Raw genomic sequence first — 12,378 nt, forward strand, 5'->3', positions numbered from 1 at the left:
TAGTTCACAACAGTTACCGTCTCATTGTGTTGTGTAGGCCATAAGCTTTAAATAAAAGGATATGCTATGCAATTCACTGACTTCACATTGTGTTTATAACCATGTTGTGTTTATATCTTGTGCCAACACAAATGCAATCCTGACAGTTGGAAAAAAGCCTAAGACTGAAAACAGAAAGGATGACTTCTGTTATTAAACACAAAATGATGGAACAAAAACTTATTTGCAAATAAGTGGATGATTCTGTAGTATAAATCATAGTATAATGAAAACTATCATATGTATTCAATGTACAATCTTGAATGAGATGTTCTGATCCCATATTATTTCTATCCTAAGGTTTTCCTTGATTTAAATCTTAATATGAAAGGTTAAATTGAGTTTATTGAACTCCCAAAAAGTCCAAGACTAGGTAAGTGAAACATTTTTGAGAGATATCTTGCCTTGAGGTTTATTACAATTGTAGTATTTACAATTATAAAAAGTTACAATAAATGTTATGCAATATTTAACTGGATTGATTGGACAGTAGTGTAAGAAAGCATTATTTCTTAGTTTTCCAAAATGTAGTTTGTACTTTTGTATATTTTGGTCACAGGAGACCACTCACTTCTCACATTGCTAAGTGACAGTGGAATGGATTATTGATAAAAGGAATCATTACACAGCCCAAATCCAAAGAGAAAAAGAGGAAATGCAGAAGGCAGAAGCTACATAAATTATGTAACTGGGGGCCGGCCTGGTGGCACAGCAGTTAAGTGCGCACTTTCCGCTTCTCAGTGGCCTGGGGTTCGCCGGTTCCGATCCCAGGTGCGGACACGGCACCGCTTGGCATGCCAAGATGTGGTAGGCGTCCCACATATAAAGTAGAGGAAGATGGGCATGGATGTTAGCTCAGGGCCAGGCTTCCTCAGCAAAAAGAGGAGAACTGGCAGTAGTTAGCTCAGGGCTAATCTTCCTCAAAAAAAAAAAAAATATGTAACTGTATTTTTTCCACGTTTAAAAAATATACATAGACAAAATGTTATGAGGAAAGAGGAAGTCAAATTGTCATATTTTGCTGAAATTTAGTATTACTTTGAATCAGGCACCAAGAACAGCAGATATTGGCAATCTCCTGACAACAATGCAATGGGCATTTATCGTAAGTAAAGTACTTAATTAAGAAACGGTCAAGTGTGATTCTTCAGTCAGCTCCCGCAGACACAAGCTGAGCTCCTTCACACATCACATGGTGAAGACTATTTTATAATTATACTTACACATTTATATACACCTTTTAAAAAAATTTTAAGAGCAAAATGAATTGGCAACTACTCTCTGAAAGATATATTTTGTCAGACAATCTTACTATGAAACCACTGTAATACTTGGATACAGGTCTAAGTTACCAAATAAAGAAATAATGCATTATAAAGAAGTGACTTTGTCCCATGTCCCACTAGACCTCTGCTGAAGACATCAGGGAACAATGGATGCACAGTTGCAATAGTCACATGCATTGACTGGTCTGAGGCAACAAACAAGAGTAAAACACATAATGCTTAAAAAACCCTGTCGTATTCGTGTCCTTAATTAATTCTGACAACATTGTGTGAGGGTGCAATGGTAGGAAGTACTACCTCTCTCTTGGATGTGAGAAGACCTGAGTTTGAGAGATGATTTGTCAAAGATCATATGGCTCTTTTGTGGCAGGGTTAGTATTACCATCTTCTCCTTATTCCTACTCTGGGCTTTCACTCAACCCCAAAAGTTTACTTTGAAATAATCTAATAAATTGATTTGATTTCTCTTTCTGGTTGCACTTGAATTCTTTTTTTAGATCAAAGGCTCTTTTCATTAAATGATGCTCAGAAGCCATTTCACTGATTCTCCAGCTGACCTGTTCATCAGTTGGTTGACCTGTAGCAAAACCACAGAATTAAAAACAAAGAAGCAAATCATTGGGGTAGAGTGAGCGGCATTTAAAATTATAGCTTAAGTGATTTATAATCTAGTTGTTATTTTCTTAATATATGAATTGTCTTTGTTCTCAAAGCTAAAAATGATGTTTGCAATGGGTGAACTCTTTTGAGAAGTAATTGTCAAAACAAATTCCCTTCAAACATGGCATTTATCAGGAGCATAGAATTATCTGCTGCTCTGAATAGACCTGAGATTTGGCCATTATTGTTTGGTCACTGAAAGAGGTTAATTAAGATTTAAAATTTTATCCAGTTTCCATCATGGCAAGAACAGATATGCCAGAGTTGATAAAAACCTTGGGATGAATTTAATTCTAGTAAGCACACCAGTAAAAACAAACAACAGGCTCCATGAGCAATGCAGATAAACGGAAAAACATTTTAAAGCCAGGGGTTCTTTCTGTTCCACTAGTTAAATTTAATTGTAGCTCTCCAAGACTTGTTAGATGCTTTTTTTGTGATGTTGGATGTTTTGTTATATACTTTTCTTTTGCTGTACTAAGCTACCAAACCATGTTTGTTTCTCGATATAAAAAGTTAAAATGTAAATTTGTGACTAAATCATTATATAATAGTGTACCCTTGTAACTTAGAGTTTTAGCTTTTTACAGAAATTGTGATGAACTCATTAATGATACCCCAAAAAAGAGAAAATAAATTAACCAAACTTTAATTGCTAAGGTACTTCCTAGGAAACAGAAGTTATGAGATGAATATTAATCTATCTCATTTGCATATTGCAACCAAACAGGAAAACTTCACATTGCACTGTTTGGATTCACAATGCACTAGGCAAAATAGGACAAATAGTAGATTGCTATTCTTCTTAAAGATAATTTTAAAATGTCATGCTTCTTAGACATACTGAATTTGCTTAAAAATTATGAGATCTTATATTTGTAAAAAAAATAAAGGAGATTGGAAACAGAAAACCTAATTCTTAAATTATGCAAAATAAAAACCTAGAATATACGGATATGTAGAAAGATTTCATAATTGAAATAATGGTAGGAGAATTTTGTTCCTCCTTGCCCAAAACAAAATGAATCCATTGTTTTGCTCTTGGAATTAACGTAGAATGTTATTCAATTCAATATACATTTACTGCTATCATTTATTCTATCAGTATTTATTGAACGTTTATTATGTACCAGACAGTGTGCTGGGCAGTATACAAGACAATCAACGTCTGTTCGCTTGAAATTTACATTCTAATAGAAAATTCTACACTTTGTAAGGAGCTGTGTTTGGGTTAATGGCCCCTGCCTTCAGGAAGTGTGCTTACTCTGCTCATCTCCATTAGCAATGGGGAAGGTGAGAGTGACACAACTAGAGCATTTGAGACTGAGGGAGATGTTTAGAGGGGATGGTTAATGGGCACGGAAGTGATGATTCAAAAGTACCCAAGTAAGTGCCCCAAAAAGGGGTGTTGTTCTGATTTGTTGTCATTCACATTTCACACATTACTCATAAGTTTTCCTTTTGAATGGGAATAAAAGTCACCAACCAAGATCCCTAAATAGCAGATGTTGAGTTGCTTTGATGAAAACATGGCTGAAGATCCATTGATAACACTGTGTTTCCATAAATACATAAACACCTGGAGAGCTCCATGATTTGGTAGATAGAGATTTTTGTGAATTATTTATATGACACCTACTCACACTGAACTTGTACAACCCAGGTCCTTGAAGAACTGACCAGAGAACAAGTAGGGAATGCCACCCTTGGAAACTCCATCCTTATCCTCATAACAGCTTAGCATCCACAGTACTTGGGAATTAAGTGAAAGTGGAGTCTATGTATGGGTGGCTTCTAAACTTCTCACCCCCCTGGTTTACACACCCTGTATAACCAACCCCTTGAAGTGGGGCGGGGGTGCGGGGCTCTGAATATGATGGGATGTCACTTCTATGATTAAGTTACTTTGGACTTTGAGTTCATAAAAAGGGAGATTACCCTGAGTAGGCCTGAGCTAATCATGTCAGTACTTAAAAGAGAGTGAAGCATCAGAGATGTCCTTCTGTTGACTGTAAACTTCCATGTTGTGAGAGGAGGTGGTTACCTGGCAAGAATGGGAGCGTGGCCTCTAGAAGCTGAGATCAGTTCCTGGTGGATGGCTAGCAAGAACACAAGGACCTCAGGTATCCAACACAGAATGAACCTGCCAGCAGCCAATGAACTTGAAAGAGGACCCAGAGCTCCAGACGAGGTAGCAGCTCTGGTTGACATCTTTATTTCTGTGAGACCCTGAGCAGATGACCCAGTTCATCCATGCCTGGAATCGTGCCTCACAGAAACTGTGAGATTATAAATTTTTGTTGTTTAAAGCTTCTAAGTTTGTGGTGATTTGTTATGTAGCAATAGAAACCAATTTATTCAATGGATGGATGGAACCTATGTGACCTTTATTAAGTTACTTGATGTCTCTGTGCCTCAGCTATAAAGTGAAAGAGAGGTGGTTTTATTTTCATTATTGGGATGAAATTTATTCGCCCTAAGAACGTGTACTTAATCCTCAAAATAATATAAAAATTGATTACAGGAAGAAAATAAACATAAATTGTGCTCCTGGCATACTATCACACAAAAATGTGTGTTACTTTCTTTTAAATACCAGAACATTTAATGAGTACCTTCCTTGTACCTGTCAAGGAGAAGAACTGCAGAACATACAAACAACTCCACAGGGTAGTAGAACGTTACTTCTTTTTCTGCATCCGTGTACTAAAATGCAGATAATAATGATCATAGTTATTACAAGAAGGTTTAATTTTTATGTTGTTTCTTAACAATTTGCTGATTAGAAGTTAAAGATATTTACTCTAATGTTTATCATTGCTTTGAAGAATTAACCAATCCCTAAATTGTAAGGCCCAGACTCTATTGTAGTATCTGCAGCTGAAATATTCAGTTACACTAATTGGTATTAATAAAATCCAGCCGTTGCCAAATGTTCTTTTTCTCCATTCTGAACACAGGCAATCAGGATGAAATGGGACCAGAGAGAAAGAAAGGTGCTGGAGTTGGAACTGGCAGAGCGGGTATCAGGACAGACTTCACGTATGCATGGAGAGATATGGAATCTACATACGACTGAAAACCTGGACATATATGTCTCAATTCTATTTCTCCTTTTTAGGGGCTAGGGGTAGAAGTGACAAAAGGGATGATCTCCTCCACAGAAGATCCGCTTCTCTATTTACACGATGTGCCATTACCTCTGAAGTAGCCATCACCGATCCTGCATTCTCAGTTATCCATAGATCCAGACACAGAACTTTCCCTTTGTTACAGAAAATTTTATTGCATAGCACCAATCTAGAGTATTTTATGTCCATCAACAATAAGCAACTTTTAAGGCTTGGAACATCATCCCTATCCAAGAACCATGAAACTGAATAAAACAAATCATTCTGAATTACTCCTGTCCACTCTCTGTTTGATGATACTGCCTGTTAATACCTGTGAGTTGCTACGTATTACCTGCTATATATCATTGTTTATGAGTGTCATCTCAAAGTGGGCGATTTGGTCCATATCGCAAACTGGTAGAGGTTGAAGATGGACAATTTGCTTTCACTCGCAAGTGCTCTAGAGGGAACACCCAGAGCATATAACAATGGTTTGTTGTTTCATTGTTCCAGTTCATCCCTTGTCCAATCTTTACTCCAACTCACATAAAGCGTAGAAGATCCAGCTTCAAATACCTTTCTCCCTTCAGTTTTTCCATATTTTCCAAATTGCTCCTTTAGCTAATCCACCATACGTTTTTGACTGTATGTCAATACAAATCATACCTTTATTTCTAACTTCTGATTAGTTACAGACTATTATCAAAATAGTATATTACATGTAAACTTAACACTTTATTTGAATATTTGATATCACAACCTCCCTTATAATTTGGTCTTCAATCTCTTTTAGAAACATCTTTCAGTTCTTCTGTGAATAATAAGTAAGGTAACCATATAATTTATCATCCAACACATAACACTTTAAAAGGCCCAGGGGGCACTGAATGACAGTTGTAACCTGAGACCCTCCCTGGAAAACCAGGATGTGTGGTCACTCTAGTCATAACCTTTTGGACCTTGTTAAGAAAGGAGGTCTGACAAATATTTGCATACACGCACAAGATAAAGCAGCTTAATTAACTTTTTCCATCTGAACCTAATAAATGTCCCTAATAAACCACTTTCTGGGCCTCTAGTGCCCCCTTAGGACTATCTCACAGCTTCCCCATTAGTGTAAATTATAACTGTTATAAATCACTTAGCATTACTTTCATACGGAGATTTTAGATTATACTCTAGATTATTCTTTCCCCAGTTAATAATGAACAACCTATAATTAATACTAGATAAACCAATTGGAGTCTATATGCTTTCACATATTCTTCATTCATAGAATTACTCTAATAGAGACGGTTTAATTAATCTATTGTTCTTGTGGCCAACTGTCATTACCCAAAAGAAAACTGTTATTACAGCTAATGTTGATGATGAGAAAATCAAAGTCTTTTTAAATTTTATGAATTGTCATTAGATCTGTGGGGGGTAAATCACTGACTGCAAATATAATGCTCTTGAATCAAAATTTTAGCTGAATGGAAGTGGAAAAAATATTGATAACAAGAGACTGGTAAATACTATCTGCGAGAAGTAAAAAATACTTTAATTGCTACACTACACATGCAACTGAGTTCACTATAGATATTAATTCTGAAGTGATAAGATGACAAATTGAACTGCTTCATATTTTCCATCTATCATTTCAAATCAGTCCTCCATTTTTATCCAAGCTACAGAGCCCTTTTAAATGAACACTAAACTAAACAAAAGGATGAATCGTTTACAACTGATCTAAGATATGCAAACAGAAGACTAGTGCCATCTACTGGAACATATATTGCCTTTAATTGCTTAGGGGCAGAGGGATGATATACTTCTCATATCATTCCACAGGTAAGGAATCTCAAGGTAATAATTTAAGGAATAAAAATTTCTAAAACTTCAGTCTTTGTAAAGGCATTACAATGTTCCTGATATCATATCTCTAAATTCTCACTGTTTTAAATCAAATAGTTTATATATACAGGAGCTCAGCCAAGAAACAAAAAAAAATGTCCAGGGTCTTAAATATCCCAGGGACATCTACTGAAGATTAAACGAGAAGATGGTTATAGAGTTATTTTCTGCTTTCTCTCTAGGACAGTAGTTCTCAACAATTAGAATGCACAAAATTCACTGGGCCATGTATTGAAAATGCAGCTTCCCAGACCTCACCACTGTCTATTTCTCCTTTCATGTCTGTTAATAACTGCTTTATACACTTAGGTGCTCCTACGTTGGTTGCATTGATATTTACAAGTGGTATATCCTCTTGTTGGGTTTTCCCTTTACCGTTATGTAGAGCCCTTCTTTGTCTCGTTATAGCTTTTGTTTTAAAGTCTATTTTGTCTGATATAATTACTGCTACCACAGCTATTTTTTCATTGGCGTTTACATGGAGTATCTTTTCCCATCCCTTCACTTTCAGTTTGTGAGTGTCTTTAGGTTGGAAGTGTGTCTCTTGTATGCAGCATATATATAGGTCTTGTTTTTTTAATCTAATCAGCCACCCTGTGCCTTTTGATTGGAGAATTTAGTCCATTGACATTTAAAGTAGCTATTGATAAGTATGTACTTATCGCCATTTTGTTACTTTTTTTCTGGGTGTTTTAGTAGTTCTTCTCTGTTCCTTTCTTTTTCTCTTGTTCTCTTCCCTTGTGGTTTGATGGCTTTCTTTAGTGGTATGTTTGGGTTCCTTTCTCTTAATTCTTTGTGTATTTATTACAGGTTTCTGGTTTGTGATTACCACAAGGTTCATATATAATATTCTGTATATGGAGCACATTATTAATATATTAAGTTGATAGTCTCTTTAGTTTGACCTCTTTCTAAAAGCTCTACTCTTTTACTCCCCTCCCCCCACATTTTATGTTTTTGTTATCATATTTAACCTCTTTGTGCATGTGTGTGTGTGTGTGTGTGTGTGTATCCCTTCCCCTCTTATCATGTAAATAGGTAATTTTAATAATTTTGTCTGTTGACCTTCATATTATCTTCATAGGTGGTTGATCTGCTACTTTTGCTGTGTTTTTGCCTTTACCAGTGACGTCATTGCTTTTTTTTCTTTTATTATTTTCTTATTCCTGTTTGTGGTCTTTTCTTTTCCACTTAAATAAGTCCCTTTAGCATTTCTTGTAAGACTGGCTTCTTGGTGTTAAACTCCTTTAGTTTTTGCTTGTCTGGGAAACTCTTTATTGCTCCTTCCGTTCTGAATGATACCTTTGCTGGGTAGAATATTCTTGGATGTAGGTTTTCTTCCTTTCAGCACTTTAAATATATCATGCCACTCCCTTCTAGCCTGTAAGGTTTCTGCTGAGAAGTCAGCTGATAGCCTTATGGGGTTTCCTTTGTATGTAACTTGTTGCCTTTCCCTTTCAGGTTTTAGGATTCTCTCTTTAATTCTTGACAATTCAATTGTAACATGTCTTGGTGAGGGCCTCTTTGGGTTTATCTTGTTTGGTGCTCTCTGTGCTTCCTGTATCTCGATATCTGTTTCCTTCCTTAGGTCAGGAAAGTTTTCAGCTATTATTTTTTCAAATAGATTCTCTGTGCCTTTGTCTCTCTTTTCTCCTTCTGGGACACCTATAATACGAATGTTAGTGTGCTTGATATTGTCCCAGAGGTAGCTTAGATTGTTCTCATTCTTTTTAATTCTTTTATCTGTTCAGCTTGGGTGATTTCCTCTAGTCTTTCATCTAGCTCACTGATCCATTCTTCTGTATCATCTATTCTGCTATCGAGTCCCTCTAGTGAATTTTTCATTTCCACTATTGTATTTTTCATTTCTGATTGGTTCTTTTTTATATTTTCCAATTCTTTGATGAAGTTCTCACTGAGTTCATCCATTCTTCTCCCAAGATCAGTGAGCATCCTTATGCTTTTTGTTTGAACTCTTTGTCAGATAGATTGCTTATTTCTCTTTCATTTAGTTCTTTTTCTGGGGTTTTGTCCTGTCCCCTTACTTGGAACGTATTCCTTTGCCTCCTCATTTTGCCTCTTTCTCTGTGCCTATATCTGTGTATTAGGTGGGTCAGCTATGTCTCCTGATCTTGGAGAAGTGGCCTTATGTAAGAGATGCCTTATGAGGCCCAGCAGTGTGCTTCCCTCTTTGTTACCAGTTCCAAATGTTCCAGAGGTGTCCTCTGTGTGGGTTACATGTGCCCTTCTGTTGTGGCAGGGTTGCTTTTGCTGCAGGTGCCCAGAGAGGCTAGGCTGTCCCCCTGGCTGGCTTGTTGTAATGTTCAGCTGCATGTGGCTGCTATGGGCTCTTCACCCACTTTATTGGGTGTGGGGAACCCCAGCACAGTTGGCTGCAAATTCCAATAGCACACTCCTGTTGCAGTTTTTCTATTAAGTGAGCAGGCCTGCAGCATGGTTGGTTGCTAGGCTCAGGGGCTTAAATTGCTGTAGGCCTCTGGCTGGCAAGGCTGTTATCAGCTCTCTCAGGATTGCAGCTGAGTGAGGCTGGCCCCAGGCTATTGGGAACACCTAATTGTTTCAGGCTTTGGATAGTGGGACAGATGCCCTATGAGGATGTTTGAGAAACACAAGTCTTCTGTGGCTGACAAGCCCCACCTCCCACAGGGCCACACACACTGTCAACATAGCCATGCCCCATGTGCATGCCCTGACTTCCTGAAATGGATCCAGTTGCCCTGCTGCAGAGGCCCCACACATTCCACCAATGTCCCCCACACTCCACCTACTCCTCACACATACCCTGCCCTGCAGAGGCAGACCCACTCACCCAGCTGTAGAGGATTGAAACTCCAAGCCTATGCAGGCTCACAAGTTGCCCAAGGACTTCCTATTGGGTGGGGCCAGTCCCTAGGGCAGGCTGCCTGCCCTGGCTGAGCTGGATTAAATTGGTGCTCTAGTGGGTGGGGCAGACCCTGGGCTAACAGACCAGGGGATGAACTTCAATGGCATCTGCCAGTGTCTGTATCATTATGCCTGTACTAGGTCACAATAATGGCTGCCACCAATGTCTCAGTCCCTGGAGAGGTCTCATCTCTCACTGAGATGCACCCAGAGCCTATCAAGTGAGTCTCTTTTCACTAAAGGACTGTGCACCTTTCTTTCTGGTGACTTTAGGTTGCTTTCCAAACTGGGCAAGTTTGTGCATGGGTCCTTTAAGAATCAGCTTGTTTTCTCTTATATCTGACAGATTTTTGGGGGGTAATCCCTGTTGTTGTTAGTAGTCAGGAAAGCCAGATATTATGACACTCATCTTGGTTGTGCTGAGCCCAAAGGATGCTTATAGCAGTATTGTGCCCCTGCTCAGGTCCCCCACTCCTGCAGGGAAAGCTGCATACGTTAGCATTACTCTCAGCTGGCCATGGAATACTGTGGCTCAAGAAAGTGGGGTTTTTTTTCTTTCCAAAAAGGAATTTCTGCCTGTCCTACCTCAGTCAGCACTGTCCCTCGTTGTGGGGGTTCTTTTTATTTAGCTTTCAGTTCCTTCTGAGGGGTAATTGTCCCCAGAGTAGTTGTAAATTTGTTGTGTCCATGAGAGGAGGTAAGTTCAGTGTCCACCTATGCCCCTATCTTGAAACCTCTCCAGCACTGTTTATTCAAAAAGAAAATTTAGCTGTAAAGGACTTATTTAAGAGGTCAACACTAATCTACCTTCAAACGTTAGAAGTGGCTGGTCTGCAAGTAAGGACTTGAACTGTAATCATTCATACAGCCTCAAGAGCAAAAGCAGATCAGCTAAACTTACTCTGAACTGGGCTTGATTTAAAGTAGTAACATGTGCATGCACATGTGTATCTGCATACATGTGTGTGTGTGTTTGCAAACAAGGAGCTGGAGGACTGAGGAGAATGCAGTGGGAGAAGAGTAAGTTGCGGAGATAAGAACACATTAATAGTGGAGAGATCACTGTGTATTTAAAACAGCACTGCCTCTTCCAGATGTAAGGTTAACCTTGCTAGTGTAAGATGTTATTATGTTAATGAGAGTTTTGTTTTCTTAGAGCTCTGTGGGATTGTACTCCTAATTAGGCTGTATCTATTTATCTGATAAAATCCAAGTAAAGGGTTTATACCATCCTGAAACCTCTAGATGGAAGTGGATGGGATATATGGTTTTATACTAATAACAGATTTTTTTCCATCTGCAAAAGGCACAAAATGATGATTTCTCCAGAGCTTTAAACTTGCCATTTGAATGGTTTTCTCTCTTTAACATACCAGCTCCAACTGCTTTTCCCCATCTTCACCACCCCCCCCAACTACCCACCCTTAATTATTCTTCATCTACTCTGACAAAGTTATCCCAGGTAACTCACTGAACTCTAGGCTCAGTTTAAATATTGCTTTCTCAGGAAAGCCTTACTTTACTCCTCCTGTCTGTCATCACCCATTACCCCAACTAGCTTAAGACTCACACCTTTAGTTTTCATAACTATGAAATGCTCTTGCTGTTCTTGTTGTTAGTGCCACCCATGATTCCAACTCCTAGCGACCCTGTGTACAGCAGAGCAGAACTCTGCCTGGTCTTTTTGCAGCATCCTCTCACCTTCTGGTGCTATATCATAGGGGTTTCAGTCCAATTTTTAGGAAGTGGGTGGCCATGTCCTCCTTCCTACCCTGTTTTAGTCTGGAAGCTCCACTGAAACCTGTCCACCATGGGTGACTCTGCTGGTATGTCAAATACCGGTGGCACAGCTTTCAGCATCACAGCAACACACAGCTGCTACAGTAGCAGAACTAACAGACAGATGATGTGGTTTCCTGAACAGAAATGAACCCTGGCAGCGGTGGTGAGATTGACAAATCTGAACCACAAGACCCTCAGGGCTGGCTGCTATTGCTATATCTATTAATACAAATAGAAATTCAAGTTCATAAAGAATACATTACCTTCCCAAATTCACTCTACTAATAATGAGTGAAGATTAAGAGACAAATATCTGAGTATAATGCTTGTAAACTTTCCTCTCCGTATACTTTTCATTCTTTCTCATTCATGCAATTCACTTTGGGATTTGTCATTAATGCAGATAGCACCTTCCTCCTCCCCTTGATTCTTGTTTAAATAGTCCCTATTTCATCAACCTATATTCCTTTTTCTCTCCTTTTGCCAAACCGCTTTCCTTGTTTTTCTTCTTCTTCTGTCAGTCTTATAAAGCTTTGCCAAATTGCTGTCTGGGGAACTCACATCTTTTGTGTTTTAGGCTAAATTTTCTAAGTTATCTGTAGAAAGTCAATGTGTGATTTCTCAATAGCTAATTTTTTGAATTTGGAATACGTTTTTAGAAAAGATGCAACATTAACATCTCTGAAAATTTGTAAGAA

The sequence above is a fragment of the Equus asinus genome, chromosome 4, assembly GCF_041296235.1.
Source record: "Equus asinus isolate D_3611 breed Donkey chromosome 4, EquAss-T2T_v2, whole genome shotgun sequence".
Taxonomy (NCBI): Eukaryota; Metazoa; Chordata; class Mammalia; order Perissodactyla; family Equidae; genus Equus; species Equus asinus.